The sequence below is a fragment of the Macrobrachium rosenbergii genome, chromosome 37, assembly GCF_040412425.1.
Source record: "Macrobrachium rosenbergii isolate ZJJX-2024 chromosome 37, ASM4041242v1, whole genome shotgun sequence".
Lineage (NCBI taxonomy): Eukaryota > Metazoa > Arthropoda > Malacostraca > Decapoda > Palaemonidae > Macrobrachium > Macrobrachium rosenbergii.
The window spans coordinates 23,606,622-23,629,247 of NC_089777.1; the positions used below are offsets into that span (position 1 = coordinate 23,606,622).

The following is a 22,626-nucleotide window of genomic DNA, read 5'->3' on the forward strand; positions in this document are numbered from 1 at the left end:
TGTAAGTTAATCCGGTTTTCAGGGTGACGTGTCATTGTCCAGAACTGTTTTTGTCAAAAGGTATATATGAACTCAAAATAGACAAACAACAATTTTTTGTATTTTGTGTTTTTTCGCTTGACAAAATCATGAGGTTTTAGGGCCAAGATTTCGATCCGTAGAATTAATTTTCAGCCGTTGATCATTTTAGACGCGATGTCTTAAAAAAAAAAAAAATTGGGGTAGGCCATTAACGAATCGGATTGTGGTGCTCAGCAAATATATATATATTTTCATTTGGTTTTGGAATTGCTTTATGAATATGATAGAAATTGTTATTGCTCTCTGATGATAGAAATTGTTATTGCTGTCTAATGATAGAAACTGTTATTGCTCTCTAATGATAGAAATGGTTATTGCTCTCTAATGATAGAAATTGTTATTGCTCTCTGATAGAAATTGTTATTGCTGTCTGATAGAAATTGTTATTGCTCTCTAACGATATAAATTGTTATTGCTCTCTAATGATAGAAACTGTTATTGCTCTCTAATGATAGAAATTGTTATTGCTCTCTAATGATAGAAATTGTTATTGCTCTCTAATGATAGAAATTGTTATTGCTCTCTAATGATAGAAATTGTTATTGCTCTCTAATGATAGAAACTGTTATTGCTGTCTAATGATAGAAATTGTTATTGCTCTCTAATGATAGAAACTGTTATTGCTCTCTAACGATATAAATTGTTATTGCTCTCTAACGATATAAATTGTTATTGCTCTCTAATGATAGAATTGTTATTGCTCTCTAATGATAGAAATTGTTATTGCTCTCTAATGACACTGATGACGTGATGACTTACATGAGTTTGAAAGGCCACTCGTGACCAGCTTAGTAGTACTGTGACTCTGATACCAGAGTTTGCCAGTTCGAGTCTCATTTGGAGTTTGAGAGAGAAGTTCTTTTAAAGATTAGGAGGTTACTCTTTAGTCTCCAGTGCTTGCACCAGGCCCTGGGATCTGGTGTGAGCGGCAGTATTTTACGTTGAGCACCAGGAGCCACCGACAGAGTAGCCCAATAACAAGAATGTGATGAAATTGATGGAAAAAAAGTATAGCTTAGTTTTACCAGACCACTGAGCTGATTAACAGCTCTCCTAGGGCTGGCCCGAAGGATTAGACTTATTTTACGTGGCTAAGAACCAATTGGTTACTTAGCAACGGGACCTACAGCTTATTGTGGAATCCGAACCACATTATAGCGAGAAATGAATTTCTATCACCAGAAATAAATTCCTCTAACTCTTCATCAGCCGGCGGCGGGAATCGAACTCCGGCCCATCGAATGACGGTCTGAAGCTCAACCAACTCGGCCAACAAAGGGCTTGAAATTGATGGAAAAATAGAGCCGAAGAAGAGGTTAAACACGTGAATTTTACTTAAATTTGTACATCCTTCCGTATTCATGAAGTATTAACATCTGACTGTACAGTAAGTATAGAGCAAATATATATTTACATACCTCGAAAATTCTTGGTCGGATTCCTACGAAATTAAATTCTTTCCGTTTTTTTATCGGTAAAGCTCAGATTTGTCGAAAGATTTCAATTAGACTGAGTGACAGACAGAATGTGAATTTTGAATTCATCCCTCGGATCCCTGAATAAATATTACAGCGTCCAGTTCACTTGTCAGGCAAAGTTTATATTTCGACGTTGACATATTTCCCCTTGATAGTAAAATGACACGTCCTTTATATATTTATGTTTTAACGAACTCTAAAGTTCACGTAGAAATAAGTCGAAATTTGATATGCCCTGGACGCGTGGTAGAGTCGAAGAATTCACTAGGGGATTTAAAGTAAATGTATAGAAGCGGTATCTCAGTAAAAAGAAAATAACTGTTGGAGATTTGGCAGAGATGGTATTGACTGCAATTTCTCTTTCCAGTTACGAACCTGAAGAGGAATTCTCAGATTTGTGTTGATATAGCGTAAAAAATGGCCTTTGATTTGACCTTAGGCGATGTCTGACTGCGATATAGTAATATTTCTATTTTGGAAAACCCAGCTAACGTATTTACTTTATTTTTAGAGAATACATCTTTCATATTTAAATTTGTAACTCCTGAAGTTAAATCTTGGTTCATTAAATATCAGTTACTGTAGTTATTATTATTATTATTATTATTATTATTATTATTATTATTATTATTATTATTATTCAGAAGATGAACACTGTCCAAATGGAACAAGCCCACCAAAGGGGCCACTGACTTGAAATTGAAACTTCCAAAGAATACGGTGTTCATTAGGAAGAAGTAAGAGTCGGTAAAGGGAAACACAGAACGAAGAGACCTCACTTATTAAATAAGTCGCGAGACATCCTGAAGGCCATTTGAAGGCAGAAGAAAATATTTTGACGTCAAGTATGAGTTCCGACAGGGATGGGAAGGGTCATCTGACATCGTCTGAGAAAGGTTTCGTCCAATAAAGAATCTCGGTTTCTTCAGTGAAAGGGGTCCAGGTTTTGAAAGAGAATCGTCAAAGGGCATAATTGTGTTCGTGTACGTCTTCGTGTGCGTCTGGTAGCGCACGCGGAGAGAAGGACTCGAGGTTAAATTGGCTCCATACTTGCAAAAGTCATTGCAGAGAGAGAGAGAGAGAGAGAGAGAGAGAGAACCTTTACAGGTATCATAAATAATGTGTAAAATAAAAGAGTGATCAGTCGTGCCTTTTCGACAATCAGAAATCGAATGAAAAATTGTAGGTGTGTGTGAGAGAGAGAGAGAGAGAGAGAGAGAGAGAGAGAGAGAGAGAGAGAGAGAGAGAGAGAGAGAGAGAGTACCTTTACAGGTATCAGAAATACTATATAGAATAAAAGAGAGTGATCGACCGTGCCTTTTCGACAATCAGAAATCAAAGGAAAAATTGTGTGTGTGTGTGTGTGTGTGAGAGAGAGAGAGAGAGAGAGAGAGAGAGAGAGAGAGAGAGAGAGAGAGAGAGAAAATGCGTATTCAGGTGGTGTACCAGAAATAAAATAAAGAAATTTTTATACATAAAATGTGTGAATATTTTGTCAGTTTAACTTTAAAAGATAAACTTTTGTGTGGTATTTTTTTTAATCAAATATAAGAAAGGGAACTTACAATACGCTACCCCATTCTGTTTTGCTGTTTTGGAAGAAAATACAATATTTCTCTAAAGTAAATTGTTGAATTGTTGGATATGGTGATGGAGTGTGTCATGCAATTGCTAAATATTATCCAGAATTAAGTTCAGCATTATTGAAAAGTTATTGTGAAGGATCAGTTTATAGAAAATATATTAAGAAATATTTTTAGTACATAGGGGAGTTAGTAATAAAGTTTTCAGAGAATGTAAAACCCCGCAAAAACGAGTTTAGGAAAGGTTAGGAAGGATAACTTTGATCATATGGAAAACTCAGTTCATCATTACAATAGTAAAATTAGTCTCATTTCATAGAAACTCAGTCTTAGGTTATAACGACTCGGTGCGATCGTTTAGTAAAATTAGTCTCATTTCATAGAAGCTCAGTCTCAGCGTATAACAACTCGGTGAGATCGTTTCCTCGTGTAGGAACCTCATTAGATTTGCCCTCCCTGGTGTATTGCACTTCTAGCATTTAACCACATTTACGCAGCTGTACAACTCTAATGGTTATGCAGTTAATTCAGGCAAATGAACGGCCACGTTTGCAGCGGAACAAAGCGTTCGGGGGAAATTACCCGCTATTATTGAGAAATTAACAGAACGCGTTCTTATATTGTCATAACTTTCGCTCTGGTGAAATGCTCCTAATGGCCCGGTGGGTATTCACAACGTGTTGGCAGAAATTGCGTTAAGTGTTTATGGGGAAAAGCAATTATCAACTTGTATTTAGTTGGGTAGAAAAATATATTAGACTATTTGTTAAAAAATTTCTCTTGGATGTTGTGTCGACGACTTCATGTGTTTTTTGTATGTATTATTATTATTATAATTTTGATGATGGTGATGATTATTATTATTTTTCTTGTTTTTGTTGTTATTTATACCCATTGTTTATTAATGCACTTAGGTTTGACCGCTAGTAATGTTGAAGTGTGTATAATAAGTTCTATGAATTTGTATGCGCATATATGTGTATGTTTGCCTTAGCATGTATGAATAATTGAAACAAAAATGACTATCATCCTTACTTTTTCACCTTGTATTTTAAATATCCCCAACGTAAGGAGGCCGACCTGCACCTACTGCGAATTAATAAATCACGCCCATTCGACATCACTTACGTAAAACCTCTGTAAGGAAAAGGAAGGAAGAGGGAATGGCATCTATTATGCAGTGATTCCCAGCCTCGGAATATTCCCGAGTATTCCTGTAGGGGAGGTTGCTTGAGTGGCTTTCCAGGTAGCGTGTCATCTGGAGTGAGAGGCCGCGAGGCGCTTTGTTTTATTTCTCAATGTGCGGGATTTGGGTCGAGCGAAAATTGTGTACGCAGTCTCTCGCTTTTGTTTTGATAATATCGTTCTGTGTATTTTTTAAATGGAGTTTTTTTTTTTTTTTACTTTGTGACTTTAATATTTTTTTTTTTACTCTTATTTGGTTAAAAGGTGGATGAAGAATTCTGGGTGGGAGTTTAACGTTATTTTTCTTGCAGTACCTGTACTTTTTAAGAATACATAAGGTATGCAATACCTGTTTTTTTAAAAGAATACTTAAGGTATGTTTTTCTGAAATACGATTATACGTGTTGTTTTTATATGCGTTGGTGAGTCTGTAGCTTCTTATTCTTATAAATTTAACCAAGGTTTTTTTAGGAGTTTTTTTATTTTTAATCAGAACACTTTCTATAAAAAAAAAATGAGCTTATAGGTAAAAGAAATTTTGTCTGCAATGCTTCCTTGCAGTTCTAACTTATCCAGTTGATTGGGGCAAATAGAATGCTTTAAAGGCCACGATTGTATTATGCACTTTTTACGGTACCTTATTTGTTTTTATACTACTACACGTGTATGGCCCTTATTTGTCAATATATTTAATTGAATGGCCTCTTGTTTATTAAACAAATGTATTAGACAATATCTCAAGTAAATATTGTAAGAATACTTTCGACGTCATATTATGGTCTTTGTCGTTATGACGCAGCTGAACTCTTCTTAATAAATAATTTAACCGTAACAAATCAATGAGACGACAGATATTGTTTGCGATGATACTTGTACTTGAATCCAGCTGTTTAGCTGGCAGAGAGTTTCATCCTCGCGTATTCGAGTAGTTTGTAAACACTTCATATACTGGATGTTGCTAATAGCCGGCACTGGATGTTGCTAATAGCCAGCCGGGCCATTTGTGTTTCGTGTTTGTGATGGTTTGGTTTAGTAGCTCGCGTATAGAAAGCTTTTAAGTGTATTTTTAATGTATAGATTGAAAAAACAGCAGCGTATTATTATTAGTATATCAAGACTGTGACTGATGGTAACGAGAAAAGAAAATGAAAGGAGCTAAGCAAAGCTTTTACTGAAGTACGAAAGACTCAAGTGTAAAGACGAAAACAGTTTGACATTTATCAGGAAATTTTGTATGTATAATTTGGAAAATGAAGCTAACGTATATTATGTTGAATATTGCTATGGAAAATCTTGACTTTTCTGACCCATATATTGGCGTTAATTTGAAAGAATACTACAGATATTATTGCCGAGGACTGGAGTGGTAAAGTTCATGTCTTGACATTGAGAAACAAAGTGCACTCAGTAGCAAGCATACCCATTCCAAGCCACGCAACGTTCCTGGAGAACAAGGACTGGGAATTTCTCGAAAATGCCATTTACTTTGTAATGGTCGGGATGGTTTTCATCCCTGCAAATGGTTAAATTTGCCTTGATATGAAAGAAAGGTCAATTATCGGAATGGAGGGTGATGGCAACCCGGTGAATGCTTTTAATAAGCTTGGTCAAAGTCGCTTCATTTGTTTTTGAGGTATTTTCTTAATTTGTTTTGTTGGCTGAGGTAGCAGGCATTTTTATCTCTCTCTCTCTCTCTCTCTCTCTCTCTCTCTCTCTCTCTCTCTCTCTCTCTCTCTCTCTCTCTCTCTCTCTCTCTCATTGACAAACATAGATACTGAAGACAAACATACTCATGGTACGAGTACAATAACATGGTTCCTCCTCAGGCCATGAAAAGAAAAAGTCAGCGAGAAGTCAAAGAACAGGAATGCCGTTGGATTCCTGAATAATATGGTTCCTCCTCAAGCCAGGAAAAGAAACAGTCAGCGAGAAGTCAAAGAACAGGAATGCTGTTGGATTCCTGGAAAACTGAAATGTCATCGAATTCCTAGGAATGATTTATATATGTTTGCGGCATTCCAGATACTCGGTGGGGTATCTGGAAATGTCGAAGCCTTGAATCATTAGGGGTAACACGATTGAAATATAGATGATGCCTATACTATGTTTGTTTCAGTATCGTCAGTTTTCGGTAATTGTATGATAGGGCGGATTCCATCAGTGTAGTGTCGATTTTTATTCAATAGTAGTGATTAATCTTTTGTTTATATTTATAATTGAGCATGGTTGATTTGCATTCATCAGTGGTAAGTCTCTTTTATATATATTTATATATATATATATATATATATATATATATATATATATATATATATATATATATATATGCATCAGTGATTTGTCTTTTGTTTATATTTATAATTGAACATGCTGGAGTTATGTCCATCAGTGATTAGGTTTTTGTTTATATTTATAATTGATTATGGTTGATTTGTATTCATCAGTGCTAAGGCTCTTGTTTATATATATATAATATATATACATATATATATATATATGTTTTTGTTTATATTTTATAACTGAACATGGTTGAGTTGTGTTCATCAGTCGTAAGTTTGTATTAAAGCTGTATGATTTATGCCTATAGGTACAAAATGTTTATTTTTTTTTTTTTTTTTTTTTTAGTATTTATGCTTTTTATCAAGTGTTAAAGTTCCCCATCGTTTCTCGACTTTTCTCCCGTTCAGTTTTAAAAGCTTTCCACTTTTTTTTTTCTTTAAAGACTGAACAGCCGCCCTTAGATACTGTGGTGTGCGTAGGTGTCCTCGCGCGTGCTTCTGTTTGTTTGCCTTGAATTGAAAGGAGGCGGTGACCGAGGCTCTAGAATAGAAATGGTTAGTTTTTATTTTTTTTTTATATTTTATAGAATAGCAGGTATACCCAAAGGAAACCCTTGTATAATGGCCGTCTGGAAATTCGACGTTTCCAGGAAATGGATTGTTATGTTCAGGTGATGAAAGTCAGTCACATAGAAAGAAGATAAAGGATATGATTTAATATCTTCTCTGGATTTTTTTCTGTGTTGGAAGAACACTCTCTCTCTCTCTCTCTCTCTCTCTCTCTCTCTCTCTCTCTCTCTCTCTCTCTCTCTCTCTCTCTCTCTCTCTCATTTCTGCAATGGCATCTAGCTGTAACATAAAAGCGTTTTCCTTTTAATGCAGTTGTTCCTCTGTGCTGGTAGAGAGAGAGAGAGAGAGAGAGAGAGAGAGAGAGAGAGAGAGAGAGAGAGAGAGAGAGAGAGAGAGAGAGAGAGAGAGAGAACTTGACCTTATATAGTGTGGCGAGAAGTAACTGCACTTAAAAAAATGTAAATATTTATACAGATTTTGATGAATCATAAATCCATTTTAATATTTTTTGGGGAAAGATAATTGTGTTTGGATATCAAATTATGCATTTTAACTATTTTGTGGATGAAATCAGTCTCTCTTATTGCTGGTGAAAAATCTTATTTTTATTTTATTATAGAGGTCAGTGAGATAGGTTAGCCAGTGCCTTATCAACACCATTCTTCATGGAAGCCAGAAGAGAGAGAGAGAGAGAGAGAGAGAGAGAGAGAGAGAGAGAGAGAGAGAGAGAGAGAGAGAGAGAGAGAGAATTCTTAACATCTCAAAGGAAGCGTTAGAGCTGTTTTTTGAAGTGTGGAATGAGTTCATGATTCAGGGAAAACGGATTCAAGAAAAGCATTCCCAAGGCCTTGCCACAGGACGAATGCAACAAGTCCGGGCTTTTCGATGCAAAGGCTGCAACTTCATCGTTATCACAGAGAAGTTATAGTGATGGCGATTACTATACAACAGACAATCCTATAACGTAATACATTTATTTATGCAAACGGAGTTGAATCACGGTAATGTTTGAAATTGTAGCTAATGTAGATACCTTTATGTCAGTTTTGTTTGGCCATGAATAAATTGGGTTCATAGATAATTAATGCAATTGATATTAATATAATTGATATAATTAATCCTCGATAGATTTGCCTATTTTTAGGGTGAGGAAAAAAAAAGTTGAACCCGTCACGTGCTGTCAAATTGTTATTTATGTTTCATTAGGAAGCTGACATGGAGGTAATGACTGTTTGTTTGAAGGACAACGCAGATTGGTGAGCACACACACAAACAAATACATTCATATACAAATTATTATGTATATATATATATATATATATATATATATATATATATATATATATATATATATATATATATATATATATATATATATGTGTGTATGTGTGTGTGTGTGTGTGTGTGTGTGTGTGTGTGTGTGTGTGTGCATGATTTAGCAGAGAACTGAATGCTAACACTGGGCGCTTCCTAATGTGAATGGAAAAGGAACAGTGTAGAAAAAATTACATAATTTTATAATATTTTGTGTATATATTTTATACCCACCCACACACGCTTGTGTGTGTGTGTATATATATATATATATATATATATATATATATATATATATATATATATATATATATATATAATATAATAATAAAAGCTTACTTTTGCAAATTATTCTAATAGATAATTTTGCAAGGATTTTCTTCGTTAAGCGGACTTTGTCAGTCACTCAGTACGTCTTCCAGTCCTGACGCTGATGAAGTTTCCCTGGGAGAATAATCTTTTTACCTGCAGTTCTAAACGTACCAAGAGGCTCTTCCAGCGAGCATAAAGTAGGGAGGAGCAATTTAACCGTCTTGAATTGCATCGATGTTCAAGGAATTGTACCGGAAATAGCTCTTTCTCCTTTCAGGGCGCGCCTGCGTGCACACACACACAATTAATTAGGTTTGTGGAGAGGATTTAGAATTGAATTATTGTACATTATTTTATTTAATTAATAAAATTTTTATCGAATTACGTAATGTTCGTTGGGACGAATGCATTAAAAGATATGTTTTTATATAGACAAGCCTGGTAAAAGGTTATATATATATATATATATATATATATATATATATATATATATATATATATATATATATATATATATATATATATATATATATATATACACATACACACACACATACATACATACATATACATACATACACAAAAATATATATATATGCACACACATATATACATACAGTATATATATAAATATATGTGCATATATATATATATATATATATATATATATATATATATATATATATATATATATATATATATATATATATATATATATAGAGAGAGAGAGAGAGAGAGAGAGAGAGAGAGAGAGAGAGAGAGAGAGAGAGAGAGAGAGAGAGAGAGAGAGAGAGAGAATGTGTGCTTGTATGTATAGTTTTGTAAGTGAGAATGCGTAAAAAAACTTTTTTCTAGCTGACAATTCTCATCATCTCCGGAAACCTTGGAATAATATTGATTTTGAATTCATGGGTATAATGCTGTCATGATTGACCTGTTCATCAGTGTTTTCATTTCATTCCTCTTCGCTTTCAACACATAGGCTATGGGGTGATTGGTCAGATTAAGTTTAAGATAGCCTTATGCCAGCGTCTGCTGTTGTTTTAGGGCTGCCTTCATATGTGTGTGGGGTGTTAGAGATATGAGAAGTCTGGTGTGAACCTCTTGACTCAGCCAGGCAACGGAGACGCAAGGTCCATTTTTATTAATTCACATTATGAATAATAAATTTAGAAAAGAGCAAAGGAAGTTTATAGATAGTCGGGGCAGGAGCGCCGTACCATTTGCGTTCGACAAAACCAGTGTTATTTCTTTTTATCAAACAATGTTAAATCAATAGATATCATATATCAGACCCGTATCCACTGCAAATGGTAGAGGTAAGCCCTTATACTATAATATTGTTGTATGCGATGTGAGCTTCGACGTTACTTTTTATTGAGTGATCTAGCTTGATTTAACTGTTTACCTGAATTAAATAAATATGTATCTAACGATTTTGAGTGTGTAAATGATTAGATATATATTTATTTCTCATAATAATTATACAGATGCAACTTGATCATTCTTTAGAACGCACATCTCTATCAAACCGAGCTCATTTTTTTTTGGTAGAAAAAGATGGCCTTGTACCAGCACGAGTTCTTGCTCCAAGGAACAACAGCCCGTAGTGCAAGTTTTGACCTCAAAAACCCTTGTGCTTCAAAGTGGTCATTGTGGTTCGCTTTCATCAATTTCCATCAAAATCCGTTCATCCATTCTCGAGTCACTTCGTTACAACACACAAAACTCGTCCACAAATTTAGACAGATATGGGTGAAGATAAGGATTAATTTCGTCTCGACTTGATAGCTAAGTTTGCAGGGAATCAAATTTGAAAAAATATGCAAATGATATACAACATGAATAATGTCATAATTCTTCAGCGTCGTGTTCCATCCAAAACGGCAACGTTTTATTTCCAGGAAGCTCGGCTCGTTCATTGAAAATTATGTGTAATCATGATTAGAGTACATTTGTAAAACATTTATGCTAATGTCTTAGGCAAATGGGGTCGTTCTGTCAGAATTATACGCAAATTATTCCTTGTTACGGTTGTTGTTTTCTTAACTTTTTTGTTTTGTTTGTTTTTATGTTTACGGTATTTCTTAAAGTATATCCATTATAGATTTTCTGCTTTATAAAATGTAACCATTATAGAGTTTCTATGACTGTATAAAATGTATAACCATTATGGAGTTTCTGTGACTATAAAATATGACCATTATAAAGTTTCTACGACTTTATAAACAAAAGTAGGAAGAGATTATCTCAGCTGAACAATATCAGGAAGGATGTCGTTACTGAACTGTGCAGTTCAGAGAATTGTGAATGTTACAATTTAGGATGCCTAAGTATCAGGAGATTAAAAGGAAGAAATAGAACCTCAGTGAGATTAATAGTACTTTCTTTGTTGAAATGAAAGGAAGAAGAAAGCAAATTGAAATAGAGAGGTTAGTTTGCCTATTTTTAACAACGGCTCCCCCCAACCTTTCGGTCGGTTGTGCGTAAATTGCGGCAGATAATTTGCAGTTTGGGTAATTGTGGTGTGGGCTATATATACGCACACAAACATTCTCCTGTCCCATTTGCATAGGTTTGTGCTTGTGTGTGTGTATATATGTGTGTGTATATATATATATATATATATATATATATATATATATATATATATATATATATATATATATATATATTGGTGTGTAAACAAATGTCTGTATACACACACACACATATATATATATATATATATATATATATATACACATATATACACATATATATATATATATATATATATATATATATATATATATATATATATATATATATATATATATATATATATATAGTTGTTATTGTTGTAGGTTTGCGTGCGGCATTTGTTTTGAGCAAATTGCCATTACCCTAGAAGACAGACTCTGCAAGGGAAACAACAAGAGAAGCTACTCTTGTTACGTTGCCGTACGTAAATCAGGGATGAAACACCCTCTTGCAACAATTTCCATAGTTATCGAACTTCTCCAAACACGGAACGCGGAGGCCGAATGCACTGGCATCCCTTTGTCGTTATTTTGACGACGATTTTGAAGTTAAGATAAAAAGGGGGTATTGCAGAAGATTGGGCTTCTTTTTTTTTTTTTTTCTTTTTTTTTTTTTTTTTTTAAGAAAGGAGGTTGCAATTTTCAAAAGACATTCATCACAATCTCGCTTGTTAATCTATATTATGTATATATCTTCCAGTTTGATTCACGCTGAGTCTTCAAAACTGTTCGTGTTTTTATTGCCCTTTCAAATCCATGCATATGCATGACCTTTGATGTTGTAACAGCTGGATATACCGATCCATCAATCAGTCAGTCAGTGTTTTATCCTGTAAGGTCTTTTAGTTTACATATGGTCTGTAGCATTTCACTGTCAACGCTTGTAGGCTTTGTTTTACATGGGACATAAATCGCGTATACGGGTCAAGATACAAACGCATGTGCTGCTATATTAAAGTCAGTCACAAATCCACGTATATATATTTGCAATTCAAAGTCTTGGCATCTGCTTGCAAAATCATGATACAGAGCATCGAAAATAAAGCGAATACTTTTACCATTTAATCCTCAAACGCACCGCAAAGGGAGCTACATATTTCCAAATATAAATTTACGGTCGCCGTGGTATTTTGAATGTATGCGGCATTTTGTTTTCGAAATGTAAATAGTTCTGGGTGGAAAATATAGGTGTGTATCAGCATTGCGATTACGTGCTGTATATTTATATAAATATGCATTTTTTTTTCCGAGAGCATGGCATTGAATACTGTTTGGAGTAGGGACATGTAAAGTCAGTGGGAATTGTTAATTTTGTTTCCAGTATATATTCGCAAAACTGTTTTTTATATAGAGTTGTGTCCTAAAAAATGCACACCAATTCAGAAGGTTGTAACTATATTTAAAGGAATGTTTTACGCCACCTCTTGTAGTCAGGAAGGCCCAAATCTAAATGAAGGAATGAATTGATTGATAGTTTGAGTAATATTCGTCGTGTATGATAACAGTCATTTAAGACTGCTCTAACAGACAAGGTAAAATTGTGACGAAACACTGCACTCATTTTTCGGCAAGTTCTTGAGACGTGATTGCTGGAAAATCTCAAGACAAGCAATTGGGGGCAATTGTGACTCATGGTATCCTTGAAAGCACGTTATTTTAGGCCAAAGATAAGCTGTCTTGTGCAATTTTGGCTTTTTGAGCCTTGACGTCTGAATTCAAGTAGGAGTTTTTCTTCTGCATTACTTTTAAAGCTCAGTCTCACAACTTGACATTCCAAAAGGGCTAAAATCCATAACGCCCCACCAGACAGGAGAGGGTTAAGGGAAGCTTATTTTTTTGCTATTGAATGTGTATATTTAATGTCAGTTACCATGTTTAAAATGAATTACATATGTTGAGGTAGGCTCAAACATTTTAAGAGACTCAGTTTACATAACTTCTTCTTGGTCATTCAGTTCATGTCTTTATGCTCTTCCATGAGTCTGTTCTTTGGATTTAGCTGATAGTAAGCCAAGGATTTTGATAGTATTATATAAAAAAAAATGATAAAGAACAGGACATTTAATCTTACGGCATAATAATTTGAGTCGTTGTGAGATGTTAGGCTGTGATTATTTTGCATAAAATTGCTCTCGAGTTTTGAAAAAGTGTTAATGATTTTAGTAGGGTTGGCCAAAAACTTGAAATTAGTTATTCGGAAATTTTAAGTCCCTAAGTCTTAATATGGAAGATTCCAGTTTTGCCTCAAAGTAACCATTTTGAGGAAAATCCAAGATGGGAACTTGGTGACCAACATTGTTAATATGATTCGTTCATATGCTCAAGTACTTTAAATCTAACATTGTCTCTCACTTTTTCTATTTCATATCTGTTCTTTTGATTTTCCTCAGTAACAAAAAATATATCAGTCAAGAAAAACCCTTGAGGAACGAGATTGCCCTTTATTCCGTGATGTATGGGAACCTGTCTATGTGTATTCAGACAAAGAATCGTAATCATTATAAAGTACGGATTGAAAGGTAGTGTTGCAACGCATTTTTCTTACGTGGCGGTTAATCAGTGTGATAAATGGGACTTGGTGTGATTTACATTCGGTTAGCTCACATCTTAACGAGCCTAGAGCGAGGGGGAGAGGGGGATTTGTGTGTATATAATTACCTGGATCATTAGAGCAGCTTCGGATTCCTCCGGTTATTTCTGAAAGAGATGATGGAATTATGCTAAGTTGTTAGAATTCATAATAAAGAAAAGAATCCTAAATTCATCTTTCCCTGAGACGGGTTTTGGTTTCATTGGCGTCTAGGAACCATTTAGATGCGCTGTGAGTTTTTTCAATGTTGGATATATTATTTTGTAAAGTTCACTTTTTTTTGGTGATTGCGCTTCTTCATAGAATATGTTGTTATTATTATTATTATTATTATTATTATTATTATTATTATTATTATTATTATTATTATTATTATTATTATTATTAAAAGCTTTAGCCCCAGTCTTTTGTTTTATTTAATTCTTAGAGAGAGAGAGAGAGAGAGTCGGAAAGTTATCCTTTTTTGTTTCAGTGTAGAATTACTGTTTTTGTAGTTAATTCATTATGGTGTCTTCTGCATGAGTTTTCAATACCTGTCACTTTTTTTGTTGGGGGCGTTTGGGGAGGCGGGACTAGATTCTTATGTTAAAATTCTTTCTGATCGTGTCCTGTGATTATTCTTATTTATTCATTATAGGGGTTTTGTGATGCAATTGTGTATCGGTCGCTTAACGATATTTATTGTAAAGGTCAAGCCTACTATAGGTCATTGAACAGTAAAATTCCATTGTTTTACGAAGGTGTTTTACAGGGAAATAAAAGGAAAGTAAAAATTTCCAGGTAACATTTCCTCGATGAGTAAAAATTTCCAGGTAACATTTCGTCGACGAGTAAAAATTTCCAGGTAACATTTCCTCGACGAGTAAAAATTTCCAGGTAACATATCCTCGGCTAGTAAAAATTTCCAGGTGAAATTTCCCCGACGGGTAACAATTTCCAGGCAACAATTCTTCGACGAGTAAAATTTTCCAGGTGAAATTTCCTCGGCAAGTAAAGATTTCCAGGTAACATTTCGTCGACGAGTCAAAGTTTCCAGGTAACATTTCGTCGAGAAGTAAAAATTTCCAGGTAACATTTCGTCGACGAGTAAAAATTTCCAGGTAACATTTCGTCGACGAGTGAAAATTTTCAGGTAACATTTCGTCGACGAGAAAAAATTTCCAGGTAACATTTCGTCGACGAGTCAAATTTTCCAGGTAACATTTCGTCGACGAGTAAAAATTTCCAGGTAACATTTCGTCGACGAGTAAAAATTTCCAGGTAACATTTCGTCGACGAGTAAAAATTTCCAGGTAACATTTCGTCGACGAGTAAAAATTTCCAGGTAACATTTCATCGACGAGTAAAAATTTCCAGGTAACATTTCGTCGACGAGTAAAAATTTCCAGGTAACATTTCGTCGACAAGTAAAAATTTCCAGTAACATTTCGTCGACGAGTAAAAATTTCCAGGTAACATTTCGTCGACGAGAAAAAATTTCCAGGTAACATTTCGTCGACGAGTAAAAATTTCCAGGTAACATTTCGTCGACGAGAAAAATTTCCAGGTAACATTTCGTCGAGGTAACATTTCGTCGACGAGTAAAATTTCAGGTAACATTTCGTCGACGAGAAAAGATTTCCAGGTAACATTTCGTCGACGAGTAAAAATTTCCAGGTAACATTTCTTCGACGAGGGCAGCTTTAACGTTAGTATGGATACGACTTGAGAAGAGGCCCCATTAATATGGACATACATAAAGGATGCCTTTTGTAGAAGCTGATACTTTATGCGAAACCAGCAAAAGGTCTCTCTCTCTCTCTCTCTCTCTCTCTCTCTCTCTCTCTCTCTCTCTCTCTCTCTCTCTCTCTCTCTCTCTCCAAGTGATGGGATTCTTTCCCTTTCAAAACACTTCATTTCGAATTCCTTTTGGGTGTCCTTTGAATGACAGGTATATTGTGTGCATAGAGTGATAGGAATGGAACTTCGGATGAAGTAGGGGAGAATTGGGTTTACCTTATTGAGATGGTTTCGTGGACGAATGCGCGCTCAAAGATTTTCGTGATTCATGTTTATGTTTATCGTTTCTCCTTTGTTTATTTCGTAAGCTATTTTCATAGGAAATTTCAGTATTATATGATGTCTTCCGCTATTATTTTTCCTTTGTTTATTTCGTAAACTATTTTCTTAGGAAATTTAAGTATTATATGTGATGCCTTCCGCTAGGTCCAGATTGTGTTGATTTAGGATAAAGCTCTACCACTGACGTACCTAAGAGCTCGAAGGGAGAAACGCTTAATGAAAGGCTTTCAGCTTTGTAGGAACACTTACCATCTTGAGGATTCGTCCACACTACAGCAAAACGTCAAAAATACTCGTTGGCGACTTTATCGCACCCGTATCACGAACAGGTTTGAAAACACGTGCAGAACGAAAATACAGCAAATGCTGCATAATTTTACGACGAACTTGTTAGAAATGCCAATAAGTCGTTGACTTGTATTCAACCTGTTTGTGATATCTGTGTGTAAGTTAAGTATACCTTAGTTTAGTCAGACCACTGAGCTGATTAACAGCTCTCTTAGAGAGGGCTGGCCCGAAGGATTAGATTTATTTTACGTGGCTAAGAACCAACTGGTTACCTAGCAACGGGACCTACAGCTTATTTTGTGGAATCCGAACCACATTATAGCGAGAAATGAATTCTGTCACCAGAAATAAATTCCTCTTATTCTTCATTGGTCGGTCGGAGATTCGAACTCGCGGCCAGCAGGGTGCTAGCTGAGAACGGAACCACTCTCCCAACGAGGAACTTATATTTGTGTGATAAGTTAACCACGTGTATATATGGCATGTTTTACTGTAGTGTGGACGCACCGTCATTCAACAATATGTATTCTTTTAAGCTCGCAAATGCTAACTTTAATCGTGATAGCTTAAAATTCGCCCGACACTGGCAATTATAAATTAATCCATGGAAATGTGTTTCCCTTGCAAAAAAAGATTGGTGCGAAAATGATAAGTTTGCAGCGTTATTGGCGAATGAATAATCCATTTACAGGTGAAGCATTCAAATTAATTTCGTTTGGTCTTGGTCGTTTGGTGGGGTAAGGCAGGCTAGGCTGGTTATTTGCCCCTGTTATTTTCGTAAGGTAATGTTTTGTAGAGCTCTTATTTGTATTGAATTAATCTTGCTGTTTGTAAGGAAGATGTACATTTATGATATGTAAGTATGTATATATACATACACTGTATGTGTGTATGTATATATATATATATATATATATATATATATATATATATATATATATATATATATATATATATATATATATTATATATATATGTATAATTTTCAGTTTTCTGTAAAAGAAAACTCTTGTGCCGGCTTTGTCTGTCCGTCCGCACTTTATTCTGCCCCCACTTTTTTCTGTCCGCCCTCAAATCTTAAAAACTACTGAGGCTAGAGGGCTGTAAATTGATATGTTGATCATCCACCCTCCAGTCATCAAACATACCAAATTGCAGCCGTCTAGCCACAGTAGTTTTTATTTTATTTAAGGTTAAATGTAGTCATAATCGTGTTTCTGGCAACGATATAGAATAGGTCACCATCGGGCCGTGGTTAAAGTTTCATGGGCCGCGGCTTATACAGCATTATACCGAGACCACCGAAAGATAGATGGCGCTTTTTTTTTTTTTTTTTTTTGCAAGGCATTGTTGTTGAGATCTGTCATCATTCCCCGGGTGGGAAGCTTGTTCATATTGCCGTAACTGTGCTACTGAAGCTGCTTGAAGACTGAACTATCAGGGCTTATCGCCTTTTGACATTTTGCTGACGGCGCTGCTTCTAGAAACAGAAGATCTTCAGTCCCCTCTCAAACCGATTACCTCTATATATCAGAGCTTTTCAAAAATTGTTTGACGTAAGTCTTGGCCGTTCATTATTTTCTTTCTACGGTATTTGGTAAGTAATAATGGAAGAATTGATTTATTGGAAGCATTTACATTTGTTGCACGAGAATTCATCGTTTTTTCCTCGCAGCTTGTGTTGTAGTTGAATGTGTATTTTGAGGTTTGGAATGATGTGTTTGTTTTCTTTATTAGAATTTCAGGTACGTTCTCTTCTGATTTTATAATGAAGATTGCCAGGTAGTGGCACTTTGCTTTGACCCGAATACATACAATGATGTTCGAAATGGCTAATATTTTTGTTTCTGCACTTTCATCCTCCGTGCGATCATCAGAAATGCCTGAAGTTTCCTTCGGCTGGTAATCAAGGATTCAGGATGCCAGTGCAGGTCACTCGGAGGACTTCGCCTTTAAGAAGGATCCTCATCCTTCATCAAGGGAAAACTTTCCCTTAATTTGGAGAGAGAGAGAGAGAGAGAGAGAGAGAGAGAGAGAGAGAGAGAGAGAGAGAGAGAGAGAGAAGATTGGGTCGATTTTTTTTTAGTTTATTTACTTCCTTTTTTTCTAACTGAATATCACCAATCCATAACTTGTTTATCGAGGCTTGCAGGGAAGGTGGGTGTAAAGGATTTTTCTTTTGTATATTTCTTTCACCGAGAGAATACAGTGGAAAGTCATAATTTCTTTCTCTCCATATTTCACGAGAATATAGCGTCGTGTTGAAAAAGAAATAAACTCATCTCGCAGTATTTTCTCATTTTATTTTTAAATTTTTTTTTTTTTACCGGAGGGCATTCTTGTCCGCAAACTTTTTTGGAAGAAAATGGTGCTCGATTTTGTTTTGTATATTTTTCTTGAAGTGAATAATGGTAGAGAAAATGACATGCTATTTATTTCATTTTTTTTTCCCCGGGAACTAAAATAATATATTTAAGCTGAACTGAAGCAAAGACAAATGATTATCGAGTTATATTCTTGGTTAAATATTCTTGGCTTAATATCAGTCCAAAATTCTCTCTCTCTCTCTCTCTCTCTCTCTCTCTCTCTCTCTCTCTCTCTCTCTCTCTCTCTCTCTCTGCCATGACTTGCCAAGATTATATGTCGCTTTCTAGGGAAGAAAAGAAAATTCTCTTTAGAAATTAAGAGTATTAAACCACAGTCGAAGGTGTAATAGGTTTACTAACATTACTCACCATCGAGTTTCTCTCTCTCTCTCTCTCTCTCTCTCTCTCTCTCTCTCTCTCTCTCTCTCTCTCTCTCTCTGCCATGACTTGCCAAGTTTATATGTCGCTTTCTAGGGAAGAAAAGAAAATTCTCTTTAGAAATTAAGAATATTAAACCACAGTCGAAGGTGTAATAGGTTTACTAACATTACTCACCATCGAATTTCTCTCTCTCTCTCTCTCTCTCTCTCTCTCTCTCTCTCTCTCTCTCTCTCTCTCTCTCTCTCTCTCTCTCTCTCTCGAGCGGCTGATCGACTGAACCACTCTTCAGCTCTGAATTCATTGAGGACTCCTAGGGGGAAATGAACCTGATTCCTTTTGCATTAGAAGAAAAACAATTATCGAAGGAAAATCGCTGGAGATTCATCGAATTTCACCAAGAGTTCTTAGATAGGGAGCGTATTTCCACCCAGCTGTCAGGAGCAGCTGAGTATGAAGTCTCACTGAGAAAATCCCTTATTCTTTATAGTGGGGAGAGATAGTTTTTATGTTAGTAAGTGGTCAGTCAGATCGGTATTCATATAAATTTATAGTTAATTATTCTAAGTAATTCACCCGAATATTGATTTTGACGTGTTCCTTGAAAATCCGTTCATATGTTCTCGTGATGTTGTGTTAACACAGACAGATGCTTTCGCAGTGGATGAAAAAACAGCTCTCGAAATAGTCGTGTTAATATGCCTTTGAAAACCATCTTTATTTCATGGCTATTAACGTATGTGTGGTATTGTGCCACAATAGAGCATCGGGGATTGTTGTGATGTATTTTCTCCAAATTGTGTCATTTGTTCTCCAATCGAACCGGCTTAAATTTTAGTCTTGTTTTAAATAACGTGGATTGTGTCGTAGTATCGTATCAAGAAGAATCTGATGTAAAGAATCCCCTTTATGTCCTCTATACGTCAGTTTCCTTAACAAGAGCATCTTCAGAGAAAGTTGAGGCAACAGTCACCTCTCCACATTCATCTCCCGACTTCTGATTGAAATAGAAGAGGAACCCCTTCGGCGGAAGACATCCAAACCAGCATCAGCAGTCCTTCAATCGTCTTCATACGCGAAGCACCTTATTGATCTGTTTGGCTCGAATCGGCAGTCCTAATCTTCCCTCCCCGACACAGGTATCATTTTGCGTGAGACTCTTGAATGGGGCTTAGTGACGTGATTAATGAAAGCGTGCACCTTCGACTGTTGTTTGGTTAATGCCATCAGCGAACAAGAGAGGAAGGAGACTCGAGAGAGAGAGAGGGAGCCTGGTCGGGAATAAATGTTCGAAGTTGTGCTGTGAGGAGGAGGAGGGAGGAGAGGAGGAGGAGGAGGAGGAGGAGGAGGAGGGGGAGAAGAGGAGGAGGGGGAAGAGGGGAGAAGAGGAGGAGGGGGAAGAGGAGGAGGTGGGTGGAGAGAGAAGAGGAGGGGGAGAAGAGGAGGAGGAGGTGGAGAAGAGGAGGAGGAGGAGGAGAAGAGGAGGAGGAGGAGGAAAAGGAGGGAGAAGAGGAGGGTGAGGAGGGAGAAAATGAGGAGGAGAAGGAAGAGGGAGAAGAGGAGGAGGAGGAGGAGGTGGAAGAGGGAGAAGATGAGGAGGAGGTGGAGGGAGAAGAGGAAGAGGAGGAGGAGGTGGAGGGAGAAGAGGAGGAGGAGGAGGAGGAGGAGGAATTCGGGTAAGGTATAATTAGTGGTTGGTGTGTAAGTATTTTGCCCTCAAAGACGATTAGGGGAAGCAACTTGGGAAAAAAAAAATTAACGGTGCGTTAAGCCTCAAAAAGGATTAATTGATGACGGAGAATAACTGTTATTAGGCGTAGAATAAGTTATTAATAACAGTTATCAGAGTGAAGCATGTTATTGAAGGGCTAACGATGGAGCGCTTTTGTGGTTTATGGAACGACGCTGAGTTGCCATGAATTGGAAGTCAGGGGATTTTCTTGAAGAAATTCGTTTTGTTATCGGGATGATACAGGAAGGATTTTTATGTCTGTTTGTCTGGACTAACAGGCTGATGATGTTGACAAAACAAATTATTCAGGAAGTAGAATTGGCGTTAGGTTGGCCCGCAGAATTATTCATGGAATATCCATGAGTAAACAGAAATGGAGGAAAATATATGATAAAAAGATTAGTGGATTAATAAAAACTCAAGAAGAAGATGTAAGACAACATTTGGAGGAACGTTTCTGTGAAGTCATGAATAAGAGATATGAAGGGGATAATTTAATCGATATGCCAGAAGCTGAAGAAGACCTAAATGCTTATTCTTCCTCGACCTATACTCATGAATAACCTCCAATCTTGTTATTCTTGTATATGACTTTCCTATGGTCGATCTGTATGTTGCACATTAACTCTTTTGCTACATTTGTTCATTATTACTTTATGCATGTACATTTATTGTTCACTTGATCAAGACCTTTATTCACGAATTATATGTTACTCATTTATCTTGCATGTCGTTTCCACCAGCTGGACTCGGCAGCACCTACTTGATCAGTGCTAATGAAAGAGGAGCAAATGACGTAGACCATTTGGGCTCTTAGCCCCCCCCCCTCTCCCTCCCTCTTCCCCTTCCCCTTCCTCCCTTCCCGTTACTCCTGGGGCCGATTGGGGCTAGTCCCTGATAGCTTTTGTCATTAGACCTGATTTTCATTAAATGAGTCCACGTTGCCAAGTGTCGATATTTGCTGCTTTTTCGTTTAAAGGTCCAGATGAAGTGTGTCAGAATTTTTTTTTTTTTTTTTTAGTTGATTTGCAACCTCCGATGAAGACTTCACCTGGAAAGACCCCTTTTTTTTTGCGTGTGTCAACGTTTTCCAGTGTAAATTATCTTGGAAAAAAGGAGAGTAAGGTTTATGGAACATTATTTTCGTTCCTCTCTCTCTCTCTCTCTCTCTCTCTCTCTCTCTCTCTCTCTCTCTCTCTCTCTCTCTCTCTCTCTCACTTGGAAAGATTTTTTTTTGTCAACGTTTTCCGGAGTAAATTATGTTGTAAAAAAGGACACTAAGGTTAATGGGACATTATTTTCGATTTCTCTCTCTCTCTCTCTCTCTCTCTCTCTCTCTCTCTCTCTCTCTCAGAAACTAAAATCTCTCTCTCTCTCTCTGACAGTCACATACAGTACCCAAGTACGATTCAACATCAGAAACTAAAAAAATCAAAGTTCAAATCAAGTCAATTCTCTCTCTCTCTCTCTCTCTCTCTCTCTCTCTCTCTCTCTCTCTCTCTCTCTCTCTCTGTGGTTAATGACCCCTGATCAGGAGTTCGAGGAAGACTGAGGTGTTGGTGTTGTCTGAAAGCACGCGAGAGGAAGGTACAGGTGGCTGACGGAGGAGTTTGGCGTCATTGAATTGAGATGTAGGGTACGAAGATGAAGAAGGAGAGAGAGAGAGAGAGAGAGAGAGAGAGAGAGAGAGAGAGAGAGAGAGAGAGAGAGAGATTCGACTTGATTTGAACTTTGATTTTTGGTTCAGAAATTTAGTCCGACTGGGGTTTTGTGACCAATAAGAGAGAGAGAGAGAGAGGATTCGACTTGATTTGAGCTTTGATTTTTGGTTCCTATATTGAGTCTCACACCTTGGTTTTGTATGTGACTGTAATTTCAATTAGATTC

At 36.3% G+C, this 22,626-nt stretch overlaps 1 protein-coding gene across 1 annotated transcript in view; it reads left to right on the forward strand.

The window, feature by feature from the left end:
- The window catches only part of cyst (rho guanine nucleotide exchange factor 18 cysts), a 1,099,804-nt gene that overhangs the window by 303,821 nt on the left and 773,357 nt on the right, over positions 1–22,626 (forward strand). The window lies entirely within an intron of this gene.